Consider the following 17,834-nt stretch of genomic DNA (forward strand, 5'->3'; position numbering starts at 1 on the left):
GCTATGTCTTCTGGGGAGGTGTCAGCTGAGATTTTAGACTCTAATCCATTCAGGCGAAAAAAACAAGATTGTTTATGGTTAATTTTGTGTTTTTTTAGTAGATGGGCACATGTTGCCATTGCAGAGGGGATTACTGTAGGGCTGAATGCTTGAAAAAGGACTAGGGTGTGGTCTGACCAATCCGCAGGAATGATATGGTCATTCTTGGGGATGTTCTGGAATGTTGTCAACCAGTCTACGGTGCAGCCTTTAACATGGGTGGGTTTGGATGATGTTATTGCAGAGTCTAGTTCTTTCAAGACAGAGCTGAAAGAGGTGGCAGTCATGTCCGTAGGGTCATAAAAATACAGATGTAAGTCACATAATATGAGTGATGTAGTGGTTCTCATATGAGAAGTAATGATTTCTAGCATGGACCAGGTAGAGTTGATGTTGGCATATGGAGCCTGATAGATGATTAAAAGTTGGGCAATAGGTACATTTAGTGGAGAGATGCTGACACTTAATATTTCGCAGTCTGGTCTGTCAATTTCAGGGTTGATTCTAAAAGTTATGAGTTCTTGAGGATGAGAGCGACTCTGCTGCCTTTTTGTGTTTACTGTGGGCCTTGAGTATGGTGTAGTTCTTTGTCAAAGTAGAGAGTATGGATGGACAAGAAAATGGGCCATGTATGTAAATTCAGTTCTACCAGTGAGGAAGGAGGTGATCCAGCATAGAGCAGTTTATCTAATTCCAATATCTTCCAATCTCTTTAGAAGGAACCCAAGACTGATGGTGTCGAAAGCAGCTATGTAGACCAGAAGGATGAGTGCGCTCTCTGTGTTTCCACCTGCGCTGTTCTTGAGTGTGTTCAGAGATTAAACACAGAGATGATTCGGTAAACCTAGATCCTATGAAGCCATGCTCAACCCCTTTAAAGAAGTTGTTTGTTTCAATTAAATCTGAGAGTTGGCTATAGATGAATGTTCAAAAAGGTTTCTGATGAAAGAAGTGTTTGAGATGGGTAGTTGCTAGGAGAGTACTGTGGGTCAGCTGTGGATTATTTGAGCAATAGCCTGATGCAAGCAGACTTCAATGGAGATGAGACAATCTCAGTGTTGATGGAATCATTTAGAAGGATAGTAATATAGGCAGTAATGCTGAATGTTTTCTGATGAATTTGTGTAGGTTGGGAGGGCATAGAGCCTCCGATGAGTGTGCTGGGTTGCAGGAGAAGAGGAAGGAGGCTAGATGAGAGGGTTAGAAGTATGGGTGGGTGTGGGTGGTGCGACATTGGTGAGGGAGGAATGTGAACGTCTTTTATCATTTAGGTGCTTCTAAATTTGAGGATCATTTCGTTGAAATGGGCTGCTATCCAATAGCAGGGTTCTTGAGTTGGAGTATTGATTTGTCACTTTTAGAATTCTTGGATGATCCTAAACATTTCTTTAAGCTTGTGTTGTGTCGATTCTATGTATTGGGAGTAGTGTGTTTTTTTGCCTTTGATGACTTCTGCTCGGTTGAAGTACATATTTTTGGTGAAAGGCACATTGTTTTGTGCAAGTTCAGTTTCCTACACATTTTCTCAAAATTATAATTTTCTTTTTTAAAGCAGTTTTGTTTGAGGGTGAACCATTTTGCCAGTTTGTCCTTTTGCGATATTTTTAAAGGTTTCTCCAGAGTGACGATGTCCAGGGCAGACATGATCCAGCCACAAATGAGTCAGTTTGTTTGCTTCTAGTCTTTCTGGTAGAGTGTTGATTTGTATGTCTTATCAGGGTCTGGTCATGGTCAGGGGCCCTATGGACGGTTCCTCGAGAGGGGGTGCATCTGTGAATATTGTGAAAGGTATGGGTAAGTAGTCCCCCAGGGAAGGTGTACTGGAGAGTAAACAGTGACTATATTTTTGTTGCCGAAGATACCATCCAGCGTTTGCCCAGCTATGTAAGGGGGGGACGCGTAACCATCGTTGCAGGTGTAGTGCAGTAAGATTTTGTGGCGGGTTGTTCTCTTTTCTCAGGCCAAATGTTGAAGTCTCTGAGTATGGCTAGACATTGTGGATGAACGGACTTGTTGACAGGCACATCAGCCAGTTTGTCTGTGAAGCTTGGGCTTTGGGAAGGTGGTCTCTATATGGGGAGGAAGCGTAGTGATGCAGTGGCCATCAATGCAATAAAGTTCTCATGCCTCACCACGAAAAGTCTGATTACGTGAGTGGGCTCCCAACATCTGTTAGCACACTTGAAGAGCATCACATGGTTAGACAACCAGTATAACAAATGCATAAGGAGAACTTAAAACCAGAGAAAAAAGCCTGTGCATAGCATGTCCTTTTCACACGATTCTTCAAAAAGAACACTTATCCTTGTGGACTAGAATACATGGTAAAAATAGTATATAGGTCTATTTGTTCATTAAGCCTTTGTAAATCAATAAATCAATTAATTGCATAGCATAGTGATAACATATAGTAACTAGAAAGACAAACAGATACATAGATGTCTCATAAGCATTGCAATGCGAAATAGCAGTGCCTCAAACAAGTGAATAATGAAAAACACTTAGGACTATACACAACAATACACCACATATAAGGTCAAGCGAGTTTTAGCTTGAATTTTGATAGACACACTGTATAATGTACTAATGTGAACATTCTGTCAATTGTTCAGACTACGCAAGGAGCGATTCCAGGAACAGATCACTACTCGTCTAGGGGGACTAAGAGATGAATCAGGTTGCAGGAAGCTCAGTGATGCAGTGTGCATCTATGCAATACAGTCCTCATGCCTTAGCAGGAAAAGTCTCCTATCTTTACATACCACCGACCTCACGAGCTTTCCCGCCATCACCGCACTGCCATCTAATGGATCTTAGGTCCCCAAGTGTTGACACAATAAACACATGCAATAATACCAGCACTGGGAACTCTGTAACTTGCGGCCTGCACTCATCAATCCCACAGGCTTTGCACCTTCACTACTCTGTACCCTACTAAGGCACCCCTCCCCCCTCCATTTCTGTAGTACCATGCGCCTTAAGGCCATCATAATTGCAGAGGTTTGCTATACAAGACCACTTTATATAATGACATTGGAAAGCATCAAAATGTATGAATTACCTACATAGATGTTGGTGGTCATGATGTATTTGTTCATTTACCCCCACTCGGAATTGCCATGTTTCTGCACACACAGTCATGCTCCAGACAGTAAAACCTTCCCATGCAGAATCCTCATAGGCAGTCATTTCAAGTGTGAATAGTCCTTGGCCTGGCATTTACCGCTTGCCTGATGATTAGAAAGAGGCTTGTTAATGGTATCCATTTTATCGACTTAAAGGTTAATTGGGCCCTGCCACCAGTGATCAGCTGGTTATATATATACAAGACTGCAGCACTTTCTAAAGCTATATGTTCAATGTAATTTCAGTTTTTCTTTTTTTTCTTTTTTTTAGCATACTGGAGAAGCAGTGAGGGAGGAAAATTTGCACAAACCAGAGGCCTGAGCTCCAGACGTAACAACTAGTGAATTGCTGGTCACGCTGACATGCCCTCCATTGGTGATCTATATGTCGGCACACCATCATACTTGAGACCAAAAAGAACTAGTTGCAATATTGATTTGTGTATCTATGTTAATCATTGTTTTCAACGATTGTTATCATATTAAGTGTTTGTACAAATTGGCCATTTTCTGTCGAATATGTTCATGTCCTCTTTTTGGTGACTTAACCTCTAGGAATTGGAAAGATGATGAAGTTACTCCTGAAATAAAAGAGGGATTTATAAAAAAAAATATGAAAAAATATATTTAACATTTTTCAAGAAGTGCCATGGTGATTTGTTCACCAAAGAAAGATGGATGATCTTGGCAATAGAGTGAAAGTCTACTCATATTACCTGGATTTAACTGACACACACTAGAGTTGCGCCGTATTTCTTTAAAGGATTGACAGCGCTACACAGAAACTACACATGAGGTAGGTGGGGAGGAAGGACACCAGTCGCTGCATCCTATGGCATGCATTCCCCTGCCTGTTCTCTCGTGATCTCTTCGGAATTGTTGATGTCTTGGGTTTGGTACCCAAATGCCTGTGAAAATAGTACATTTGGGAATGCTTTATTATTATATGTAGTAAAACAGGGCAAGCCTAGTTTCTGTGTGTTGCTAGTCTGTCTCCCTCTATCGCGAGACATTATATAAGATACAGTGAAGCCACTGGGGTCGGTACCATCCATCTTCTTCATTTTCGGCTACAGCATGTCCAGGATATTTACCCTGGTGTTCCTGGGGGTGGGGGGATTTGCATTCCCCATGACCTGGTTGATCCAGTGGGTCTCAAGCAGGCCTCGTCTATCGCCAGAACCCAGGGGTTTAAGTGGGCTTGGCCTAGCTCAGCACTGCAAGGGTCCAAAAATCCCCTCAAGTCAGGCTCTGCCACGGCCCATCGACCTGATTTATCTGCAGTAAAAGTCAATGAAAAGCTGATGAGCGACACTGACACCCATGTTTAGAATCACATCATTAGTGTCAGATGTTTGGAGTTAGACTATTAGTTTTGTAATATTCTGACAGGAAATATAACGGAGAGAATACATTGTTTCATTTAATACAATGAATTAATACATAAGAATCATGTTTTTCCTTGAAAGGAACTCTGGGATTAGAATCTGCATTGACCTATTTTGATTTAATTAAATTTGAATATTTGTATTTTAGATGATTTCTTGACTACAGATTAATAATGTACTTTATCAGACTTTTGAAATGTATTTTATTCCCTTTCATTCCAGATAAGAAAACCGATGGCGACTGTTAGGCCACTTCTTTAGATACATCGGGAACCAGGGGTGTTGCTAGGTCTGGAAAAGACCCGGGGCTACGCTGATGTCGGAGCTGTTAGGACCGGGGGCTAGCTAGCCTTTTGGCTGTAGCTCCTGAGATTCTATCCGGGGCTACAACCAAAAGATCAGGGGCTATAGCCCCCTTAGCCCCCCCTAGCAACGCCCCTGTCGGGAACATGTCTATTTATCGATTGGTTAGCTTCTTCAAATGTTTAGTCCCCACCAAAAAATATTGCTTTATGACTTTTAAGGTCCACCACCTCGATTTGTTATTCCACTCATTCCACCCTATCATATACACGTTGCGGTAGAATTCACCGAATACAATTTCGCTCAAGGAGACGTTACCAAATTTATTTGACCGAAAATGGTAGGTAATCTGGTATATGTATAGTGGATAATAGGTGGGGTGTGGGGTAAGGGTATAAATTAGGGTAGGGAGGGGTAAGGGGGGCTGTGTGGGGTCTCCCCCGCATTGTAAAAATAAAAGTACAAAAAGTAAAAAGTGATTTTTGTTTTTAGGTTAAATTAATTCAGTCACATCTCCATTAGGTGAAATATTTTCGAAAGAATCATATATATCCTCATAAACCACACCAATGGAACACAACTAAGAACCTGTATGCCGAAATACCTCTCACTAACTGCAGAAACTGACTTCCGAACTTTAAGGGGATGTTCGTCCCGATTGCCCCTCCTTCTACTCCTTGCATTTCGACGCCCCCTAAAAACTATAAGACAGCCCCAGGTTGTATCAAACAAATAATAGCTAATGTGGCCATGCTTCCATGAACATTGCCAAATGCTCCACTGTCATCACTCAATCCCATAAAATCCCTCCACCCTAAAAGATATTCTGCTCAATTTTATGAACAGGAGCATATCCGCCTGAGAGATTTTAGCTCAGACACTCTCCTCAATACACTATAATCTTCCTCCTCTCCCACTACTAGAAGAAATTTCATATTAGCCTTTGATCCAGGAAATTTCCCTATACTAAAAAAAATACAAAGATTCCTTCCCTACTCAGTCCACACACAAAGACTTGAGGAACTCATACCTCCACCTTCCCCTTTAACACCTTGTCACATTTCAACCTAGAATCGCCAATTCCCATTCACTCTAAGACTATTCAAACCACAAAGGGATTTTTCAAAGCTACAAACAACAGCACGTCATATGCAAAATTCCCATTACACCTCCCAACAAAATCAAATAGCAATTCTACATAATATTAAGCATACTTCACACCCATTTAATGACGTTCTGCTACAATTGAGAGATCCATATAGGTTAGACACATTCCACAGAAGAGCAGTCCCTTTGCTTAACCCACATAGACCAATATTTTCTGAAGGAATGGATGTGGTTGACAGAACATCCGAAGGGAAAAGGGGTGGCATTATTGAACCTGGGGAGGAGGATCTGGCATAGAGCTTGCCAGATGATGGAAAGTCCTTTTCCGTGCTCCCTACAGGTTCCCTTTGTGGCACTGAGGGGGGTGGATGAGCAATTTAGGAGAACACTGGGAACCAGTGGGTGCAACAACCATGGGGGATGTGTGGCAGGAAGGGGAGAGGATTGAATTTCATACACTGAGAGAGGATACAGGTTTGCATAATGGGCAATATATCACATGCGCTAGGCTGATGATACTTGTAAATAAAACGTGGTCTGAGGTGGAGTTGACCCAACAAGTGGAGGCTGCCATAGAAACGCTTCAGGCGGTATCTGACAGGGGCCACGAGGTCTACCGGATCTACAAAATAATGATGTCCAAAGTTGGAAAGGAGGTGGTGCAATTGAGACGGGACTGGGAAGAAGATGGAGGGGAAACAATAGAGGATGGGCTGTGGGGAAGGATGCAGAGATTTCATAAGAAGGTGTCTATAAATGTGTGACTACATCACATTCAGTATATGTCATCCATAGAGCATATATGACCCCAAGGAAGATTGCTAAATTCATGAATACCAATACACAGAAATGCCCGAGATGTGAAGAGGTAGATGCAGGGATGGTACACATGTTCTGGGCCTGCCCGGAAATTGTAAGATACTGGAAAGAGGTAGCACACCTCCTGGCAGGAAAAGAGATAAAATTGGAAGTGAACTTTCTATGGGCGTGTATGGTGGGTGGATTTCCGAGATTGCGGAAACGTAAACACGTGAGTAAACTTAATGACTTGGCATTTATCTTAGCTAAACGCAGGATAGCAATGAATTGGAAGGCAAGCAGGAGACCAAGTGCAGAAGCATGGTGGTGGGACCTCGTGAAATGGGCAGATTCAGAAACGGTGGTGTGGAGTGAAGCGGTGGTCAGAGGGGGTGAGGGGGAAGCGAACACACTCAAAGCCTGGCTACACTTGATCACCTCATTGGCGGGGTCTGGATGAGATGAAACGGAGGCTGATAGTTCCTCGGACAGAGAAGGAGACAAAATGAAATCACAATTATCATTCCAGAAAAAATCATCGACTTTATAGATGGTGGTGAGCCTCTCATATTTTGGGACCTTCCCATTTTGTTTAAATTCAATATGTAATTGTGTGATGCTCTGTAACTCACACTTTTACATCAAGAACTGTAAAATAATTGCCACAATAATTCAGAAAATAATATGATTGTTTTTAGGATTGCCAAGAAACGTTATAATGTCCACATGTCATCTTACCAAAGCTGGGTAGGACTGTAATATGTAGGTGAAAACAGCATACAAGAATGTGTGCAATGTTATGATGATGGTTAGCATAAAAGATGCAGTGTGTTCCTTGTCTTTTGGCTCTGGTGCTTCAACACATTGTTCCTTGTAAGTATCTAAAAACGTTCCAGAATAGCTGCAAGCCCATTCATTCCTTATTAGATTTAAGAAATGTTGATTTTTATTTCAAGGGTCTTTATTATTCCATAAACTATTTTTCTTTGCTCTTGGTTGCTGATCTTGTCAGCATGCGCTGAACTTTTTCTCTTGCTTCAGTGTCAGTAGATGCAGGAGGGGTCAAGGTTTCTTCCTTGTACGGTTTGATGTCATGAAGATGCAGCCAGGCTCACCTTTCTTGTAGGTTGACAGGTGTGGGAGTAACTGCTTGCACCTCGTAAGGTCCTTCTAAATGGGGCTTATTCCACATGCGGACACATTTTCGTATCAGCACCTGGTCTCCTGGATAAGCTGGGCTGCTTTCTTCTTCAATCCGCTTTGACCCCTCTGCCCGGTTCTTGACCTGTTGAGAAAGAAGAGACACTAGTGGTCATAGTTGCAAATAATCATGCATCCCATCACCTAATGTCTTCACTACACTGTGGGCATCAGCTTCTATTCTAGTTGGAGGAGCAAGGGGTGCTCTCATTCGGCAACTAGTCACCAACTCATGAAGAGTTAAGTGGGGATCTAAGCCAGGTTGATTTTGCAACACATATAGGGGCAGTGTAACCACCGCTTCTTTAAAGCGATTTTAATCTTAGCTATCCTCTCCTTAAGTAGTCCATTTAAAGGTTCACATATCTCATTCGACTGTGGGTGATAGGCAGAAGAGAACTTGTGTTTTATCTCTAATAAAAGAGTGACCTGCTTGAATAGTTCATTTACAAAATGCGGTCCATTGTCAGACCGCAGGACCTCGCACACACCCCATCTTGGGAACCCTCACGCACAAGGAACTTGGCAGCTCATGTGGCATCAGGGTGCGTACATGGACCCGCCTCGATCCATCTAGAAAAGGGACAAACCACGACCAGCATGTACCTATATCTTTTGCATGCCTGCAACATATCCACATAATCTATATGTAGATGCTGAAATGAGCCATTGGGTTTAGGGATTGCTCCTGTCACTGTTTTCAAAGTGTGTCCTGTAGTACATTTCTGGCACACAATGCAATTCACTATAAACTGTGCCACATGTTGTAACAAACATGGTGAAAACCAATCTTCTGCAAATGTAGCAGCCGGACTATCTCTCTCTCGAGCCATATGCGTGCGGTAGTGTAGCTGCTACACCGCTAGCCTGTATAATGAAGAGGCATAATTGACTTTCCCATGCTATCCTGCCTCTAGATTGCCTCAGTGGGGGATAAAGAAAACCCCTGTTTTCTACATATATCTTGCTCCTCCTGTGAAGCTTTACTTTGTATTTCAATTAACTGAACAATAGACATCATGTTAAAGCACTCCTTTACCAACATACATCGTCCTGTCATTTGCTTAACACTTCTTAGTTCGAAATCAGAAATATTTGGGAGATGTGCTGCCTTATTGGCTTCTAAATCTGCAGCTTTATTCCCGTGAATAATCGTGTCTGTTCTTTTAGTATGCGCTGTGCATTCTATGACTGCCATAGTCAATCAGAGTCTCAATGCCTCAATAAGCTTATCCAATAAGGCCACATGTTGCACTGGTGTGCCGTCTGCGTGGAGGAAGCCCCTTCTTTTCCAGTGTGACAAACCTGCATGTACAGTTGATGACACATAGGCAGAGTCAGAGTACACTGTCACTTCCTCATCCTCATATCTCTGTAGTGCGGCGATAAGTGCCACTAATTCTGCAGCCTTTGCTGAGCAATTCGAAGGCAATCTCGCGCTTGTAACTACACAGGCCTTAAAACTGTTGCATTTCCCGCACTGTTTATGTTCTGAAGTGTTCATAATTGCTTCTGCTCTTTCAGGTGTCACTTTTCTCTCCTATTCACTGTCCTATGAACAGGACCTCGTCCTGACAATATTGTAACTTTTCTTTGTCTACCTTGTATCCTTTCTCTGCTAATATGGTCATGAGTCGCACTGAGTCTTCCCTGCACCTTTCCTCTGTCTCACTGCACACCAATATGTCATCAACGTACTGAATTATTGCACACTCAATCTGTACATTACCCAGGTCCATCTGAAGGACCCTGTTAAAGATTGAGGGGGACTCACAATACCCCTCCGGCAAACCAGTATCTTTCCGGCGGATATTTCTATATGAACATTAAGCCCAATGTTGTGAGTCCTCATGAAGGGGAATTGAGAAGAATGCATTTTTTAAATCTATAACTGTAAAATATTTGGCCTTAGATGGAATGTTTCATGATATTGTAGCAGGATTTGGAACTAAAGGAAACTCTGCTTCAACTATATTGTTTAGGGGGTGGAGATCCTGGATAAATCACCACGAGCCGCCAGTTGATTTCTTCACTGGGTACACAGCTGTGATAAATAGGGATTCAGATGGCACCAATATTCCTTGCTTCATTAAAGCGGAAATAGTCTCAGATATATGTTCACATGCTTCTCTGGAAATTGGATATTGTTTTGCCCATGGGAACATTTCTCCTGGTTTAAGCTTGATTTTTTTTGGATTTTTTTAATCATCTTTATTTATTGATTTTTATCAAATACAGATATTAATACAGTAATACAAACTTTAAGCTAAATCACAACAATATTACACATCAGTCATATCTTCAGAAATATTTTGTACAAGATTTACCTAGCTCCCTGAACACATAGACGAAAGGACAAGACAAAAGACTACAACGTAATTAAAAAAATAAAAAACTTTACCATTAACACTATCAATCCTATTAAAACAACTTATTCATCATGACCATCATTATGCACTCCACTACCATATAAATCAATGAAAGACTTCCATAAGGACCAGTAGTTTTCCTCTTTATCTTGTTTCCGAAACATAACCAATTCAAATTCAGATAACACAATCACATCATTAATCCATTCTTCTACTATCAGTTTTTTTCTTGGACTTCCACACCTTCAAGATCTGTTTTATTGCTATCACTAAAATCTTATCTATCCAAAGTCCATATAAGCGGCCCTTCAAGCAATGTCCACTTCTCGCTAACAATCAAACTTGAAACGGTTTTCTTGGAAATGAGATTGACAAAGTAATGTTTAATCTATCCAATACCTCTCGCCAAACAGTCAACACTCTTGGACAATACCACAACATATGGACCAATGTCCCCCTCTCGTCCCAAACCCCCAACAAATATCTTCAGTTATTAAACCCGAAGCAGACATTCGTACTGGTGTCCAGTATAACCTCCCCAAAACCTTCTGATGTATAAGACGCAACTTAAGATCCATCTTGCTGCTGTACCCAACCCTCCACATATATTTCCAGGCATCATCATCAATCACACAACCTAAATCAAATTCCCATTTCTCTTTCAATTTGTTTCAAGACTCCATCACTGAATTGCCCTCACGCATGAGTTTCAAATATGTAGATACATTATGTATCGATAAGCTAAACATGTTCCAACCCGCTAGCTCCTTCTCTAATGGTATAGACAACATATTGAATACTTGAGTCAATCGACTTTCTAATTCCTTATATCTATTCCTTTCTCTTCCACTTAAATGAAACACTTCTTGAAGCTCCTCAAACGTCAACAAGCGCCCATCCTGCAGTAAATCATCCAATGACAACACACCTTTTGAGAACCAGCTTCGCCAGTATAGAAACCTGTTTCCCATTTGTAAATCAGGATTATACCAAACTGACGACTTAAGATTCATAAAAACATTTCAATATTCCTTTCAATAGGCCCATGTCATATGGACTGGTGGTCCATAAAATATTTGGCACTTTCTCCAAATCTTCCTGGAAAAATCACGGTTTATTTTTTACCATCGCCATTCTCTGCTGTATTTCTCTGTTCTCTACTTTAATCCAATAAATGCGACTTATGAAAAATACTAATTCATCATCAGAATAATCATCCCTAAAAAGCTCTTCATCTGTCAAGTCTGTCCACCTATATCCTTCACTAAGAGCTATCACTGCTCTACATCCTCTCCCCCCATCATCTGTTCCATGGACAACCACTCTTTCCTCTCTGACCACTGATGCTTCTATCTCTAGGGAGATAACCTGTCCTTCTTCATCATCCATAGGTATTTCCGGTCTGAGCAAAAACTCCTCAGGTATCCTCAATATTTTACCTACCAACTTGGGTGAACAGGATAATAAAACAGTCACTCCATACAAAAATATGTCTGAATCTAAAGGGACTCATCGTAATGCCTTCTGGCCTGTAAAAGCTGATATGAATTCTTTCACATTCATGTAATGTGTCCCTGGAGTGGAGCACACTATTACCGCATCAATAAAAGATATCGTCATGTTAACTTTTGTCATCAAGTCATGCCCTAATATGTCAACTGGGGTCTGACGAGAATATAATAGTGGCCTTGACATGTTGTGTTCTCCTATAGAGATTGGTAATTCATCTGTAAAAGGAAGTAAACTCATCGTCCCAGAGAATCCCTGTGCATTCAATGCAATGCCTGAGATTGGGTATTTTCCCTCCTGGACACAGGAATGAGTTTCTCCAGTGTCTACAAGGAACAAAAATGTCTTGACTCCTATCGTTACCTTAACCCTTGGTTCCTCTTGGGGGTCCGGTGTCACTGACAGTACTGAACACATCAAGTCGCTCTGTGGCCTGTCCTATTGTGGATATAAATTCATCCCTGTACCTGTGAAAGGATTTCCCCCTACCACGGTCACACTCCCTGATTTAGGTGCGGGTGTTTGCAGTATTCCTACATCCGTATTTGTATTTTATTTTGTATTTTATTATATTTTATGTAGCGCTTTTTACCAAAGCGCTTCACAGAGAACAGACAGCAGTGCATTAAAATAGCAGTAGGAAGTGGTGTTCAGAGTCGACCGGTAACAATCGAACAAGTGATTGATGTAAATGTGAATGCGATTGTCGTGTTCTATTGTGGTACCATGGCCTGTTGTGTCTGTGCTTGTTGGGTCTATATCTGTTCTGATTGCATAGGCACTTGCTGTGGTTGCCCTTGTGGCGATTGCATTTCTAATGGAGCTTGCTGTGTTTGCTGGGGTTGCGGGGCACATGCCTGATTCTGTGATCTTGGGAATAATACTCCTGTAGTTCTGTATTATATTGTGGAACATAGCCCATCCCCTCTCTTGGAGTTTTTCAAGTTTGCTACATGCCCACTCTACTTCTACATTTTCTGGCTATATGTCCCATCTTCTCACAGTTCCAAAATTGTTGTGGCTGTCCGCCATTAAATCCTCTTCCTCCATGAGTGTTTCGAAAACCACCCCGTCCTCCTCCCCTGGACCCATTACCTCTTCCTCTTGGCCAATAATTATACCCACTCTGATCCATAGGGTATACTAAATTACTGTCGCCACTCCTTCATTACTTGTCAATACTCCCCACTTTATGGCTCATTTTGCCAATTTATTCTGAACTAACTTTGCTTCCTCCTGCTTTCTACTCTCTGTTTTCTTTTTATTCTTCTCCTGTAACAATTGGCAATGGTACACGATAGTCAATTGTATTTCTGGCTACGGCTTTGCTTCCATCTCTACCTGTTTCTTCATCTGCCTTTGCACTGGCTCTGTCAGTCCCTGACATAAAATGTGGTAAAGAAATGGCACTGTTTTATCCCATGGTTCTCTCTGCTCAAGAAGCCATCTTTCTTGAATATCTGGAATAAAGGCAACATGATCTTCATCTTCACCCATTTCCCTAGTTATAATTGCACCCATATCTGATGTATCAGGATATTGTACTCTGGGTGCCCACCATAAATCTGCTCTGCAATTATTAAATGGCACTCTGTCATGTGTCATGTTTTGTGCAGTCACACCCACATGCCTTGCTTGCTTCCAAATGTCATCAGCCCTCTCCCCTAGAATGGCTGCTAGAAGCCCTTTTATGTCACCTATGGTAAACGTCATTCCTGATGTCATTCTCTCTAACACATAAATAAATTTTCCCTCACCTGAAGTCAAACTAGGTCATTTATATTTCAAATTATCCTTGTCCAGTTTTGGCCATGGAATATATTGTGGTTATCCTCCTCCTTTCTCTAATAATGGGTATTGTGGAAACCCTGATCCATAATCATACCCACCTACACTCATTGTTTTCCAGGTGGGGCTAGTCTCGACCTGTTTGTCTCTGTCCTGGTAATGACCTCAATCTGCTTACATACTGCGGGGATACATTCCCTGCACTGTGCGACTGTGCTTGTGGTAGCTCAGTGTATGGTGTCGGTTCTGGTGATTTTTCTTTATGGTCCTCTAGTTCTGACCATTTTAAACCTTTCTCTACATTCAAATCTTTAGAAAGAAAATACCTCTGCCTTTTCTTCGTGCTTTATAGTTTTCCTCCCTTTCTTAGTCTGACATTATTATGCCCAAATTTGTATGACTTTCCTCAATGTGTCACCTGACCTCCTCTTGCTTCCCTCGATAAAGATCCTTCAACATTCTCTTGGGTTTTATTCCCATCTTTATCTCTCATTTGGCTATATAAATCCCCAATCCTTTGCCCTATGTTTTCTGCATCATGCTTGTCAGCCCATGTCTGCATTCTCTGTATCCCTGGCAGCTCCCTGTGGGGCTGTTGTGAGCTTCTCTCTTACTCAAATCATTTTCGTGCTTTGATCAACACTATACTTCTGTTAAATAGATGATCTATCTCATCATCCTTTAGTCCCCTACTTCTGTTCATCTCATCTTACCTTCTCCTCATCTCTTTCTCTTGTTCCTTTTTCCTTCTTTACAACCTGCTTACTTGTATTCTATGTATTTCTATCTCCTCTCGTGTCTGATCTTCTAGTCTCTCTTTTGCTTTCTTTACCTCCTTCATCTTCCTTTCGCTTCCTCTTTTTCCTTCTCTTCCTTATATGCTCTCTCGCGTTTTCTTTCTTTCTTTTGCCGCTCTTCTCTTTTCTGCTCTTTCTCAAACTCCATCACTGTCTTTGTCATCTAATTTGAGTAATATCTGTCCTCCCATCCATTCATTCTGTACCATCGTTACTCCCTTAGCCTTGTCTTTCACTTCCCTTTGTCTCCTTGCTTCTTCTTCTATCTCCATCTGTCTGTTTACTTTCATTGCGTATCAATATATATTTGCGTTCTCTACTTCTGCTCTCTTCTGCATTATCCTCACTGTTATAACTGGGGGGGTTCATATGTCGGATTTACATACCCGGCTGCTGCTTTCAATTCCTTTAAAGGATAAAATCCCTGCTCCTCAGTATCTGCGCTCTTTTTTTTCAGAAGGGGAAAGAGGAGTTTTTCAGGAGAGGAAAGAGGAGCTGAAGGCGTTATATCTTCCTCTTTATGCTGGTTAAGCATCCACTCTTTCTCAGGCGGATCTTCTTTCTCGCTCTGATACATTTTCCACAACTCTAAAACAGGCAATCTTTTCTGTAACTTCTTCTGCTTATATGTAGCATGCAAATATGTTGTCATATGTCGCAATACTGTTTTTGACAATGAACCCTCTTGAGGCCACGGCATGAGTGTTTTATTAGTCATGACTCTGACCCACTAAGTGTGATACTGTCTTATCTTGGGTGTATATCTCGGCAGTGTCCTGCATAGGTGTAAGAGAGGAGTGTCCGCCATGATGACACGTCGATCTCGACTATCAATACTTACCAGTTTTTGTATATTTTTATTTATTTTATCAAGTAGACCGCACTGATTCATTTGAGCAGTCACCATCAATCGTCACGTATTACCAAAACATTTATTTAAAAAAAAAACATTTTTAAAATGTTCTCAATTATGTTCTTTTTGTTCCTTCATTTACACTTTCTATCAGTTTTTGCTATCCTGTTGTCTTATTATTGATGTTTTAAGAATCTCTTCTTTACTTATTTATTATTCTCCTTTGATTTTTACCCTTCTGATTGACGTCAATCTCTTGATTTAAAAATCTGATGATCACCTTAATTTTTTACTATCGTTTTACTTCACCGGCGCGAAGGGGGCAAGCCGGGCTGTGCTGGTCCGTGGTGCTTCGGGGTCTCGGGGGTCTTCTCCTTTGCAGTTGGCGTTTTTATTTGTTAAGTACCATGAGTCTCCCGACTATCTTTGATCTAATTACCAAGGAAAGAGCGGACTCTGAACTGAGATCGGCTCGTTTCCTAGAAATGGCAGCGGTTTCTAGTTCTCGCATTCAGAACATGCATACTTTGATATGCTATGAGTTAGGACCACACACAGTTAACACAGTTATTGATATTCCGCATGTTGGACACTCATGCCTGAACAAGGATCTTTTAGAAACCGCTAGTGATAATAATATTAGAGATAATGAAAAGGTCCAGAATTCTCAGCTTGCACTTCCTGGGCATTACGCTGCTAGCCAGGAAGAGCAAAATAAGTTTACAAGCAATAATGTCATTAATGCTCCTCAAACAGTGCTCATGCTCCCCACAAAGAGCAAGCATAATTCCCCCTTTAAGCTCAAATGCCTTTTATTCAACATGCGGTCCCTTTTGAAGCATGCTCTAGAGGTCTCTGCATACATCTCTACACACAGCATTGATATTTGTGATGTAACCGAGACGTGGAATCACACTGCGGTGGGTCCCTCTCTTGTCCTGGCAATACCTCATGGCTATAACATACATTGCAAGGACAAACTCGAAGGTAAGGGGGGAGGGGTAGCAATTATTTTTAAAGACTCTTTAGATGTCTGGAAAACGGATATTTTGAATATAGATAGTTGTGACAGTCTACATATTAAAATCAGATTACATGGGAAAATAATGTGAATGTTATCCTTGTCTATTTTCCACATACTCCTATGAGGGATTTTACTAGCCAACTATCAGATCGCCTTTTAACTTTCCTAAAACCCTCTTCTAAAGTTGTACTTCTCAGGGATTTTAATTACTGGCTAGGTGATAGTAATGATCCTCCAGCCAAATTACTGGATAGATCTCTCTCCAATCTGGGCTTTTTCCAATATGTCTATGCTCCTACCCATGTGAAGGGGAATACTCTTGACTAGCTGGGTCTTAGTAAAGCGCTAACCAATCTGACAGCCAGCCCGTGCCCCTAGTCTGATCATCTGTTTATCTACTTTGAGATTGATTCTGAAAAAACTGTAATGAACAAGAAACCTATTTCTACCACTATTCTTTGAAGAAATCTTAAAAAACTGACCCCAGAAACTTAAGCTCCTTGGACTAGTGGACTACAGGAGAAGGTAAATGCTGAATGCTTTGTGGAAGAAATTATAGACTCCTATCAGGACACTCTCATAAAAGCTGTGGACACGTAAGCTCCTTTGCGACATAAGAAAATATTGCAAAGAGAGACCAACTCCTGGTTCTCCACTGACGTGCAAGCCATGAAAAGCAATACAATTAAAGCCCTCTACAAATGGAAAAACTCACTAACTGATTTGGATAAAGAAACATATCAAACACTGGTTAAGAACTATAAAAAGGCCATTATTGCAACTAAGAGAGCTCACCTTGATGATCGTATAGCTAAAGCTCAATAGCAACCTAAGGAGCTCTTTAAAGTGTTTAGTGAGCTGGAAACTACACAAAATAACAATATGGTCACAATCACTAGAGAGGCCAACTGGTGTAATATGGTTCAAGAAACAATGGATTCTAAACTTAGCAAGATTAAAGCTGGTATCAGGTTATCTAACAAAACTATGGTAGGAACTGATCCCAATATGACCAACCCTATACCCAAGAGTTGGATACCAGAAGAGCTCTTCTCTTTTAAACCTATTAAACCTATATGTGAAGCTGAACTTAGTCAATCATAGAGAAACGTAAGCCTTCATATTGTAAGGGGGACATTTGTCCTGCACTAGCTATTAAAGCATGCTCTGCTGCTCCGATTTCCACTCTTTGCAGTTTTGTGAATGTGTCTTTTAGAGACTGCTCTTTACCAGCCTGCATTAAGCAATCCTGAGTCAGCCTAACCTCTCACCCAGTGACCTGCGAAACTATAGACCCATCTCTAACTCCCCGTTTCTGATGAAGAATCTGGACAGGGTGGCATATACACAAGTGCTCGCCCATCTGAGAACTGCTGACATCCTGAACCTAAAACAATCCGGCTTCAGAGAAAAGCATGGTACAGAGACAGCTCTTCTAGATTTAAAGTCCAGACTTCTTTGGCACACGGACCATGGAAATACTAGCATGCTTATGCTGCTGGACCTGTCTGCCACCTTCGACCTGGTGGACCAT

The sequence above is a fragment of the Ambystoma mexicanum genome, chromosome 14, assembly GCF_040938575.1.
Source record: "Ambystoma mexicanum isolate Mex_15411 chromosome 14, UKY_AmexF1_1, whole genome shotgun sequence".
NCBI classification, from domain to species: Eukaryota; Metazoa; Chordata; class Amphibia; order Caudata; family Ambystomatidae; genus Ambystoma; species Ambystoma mexicanum.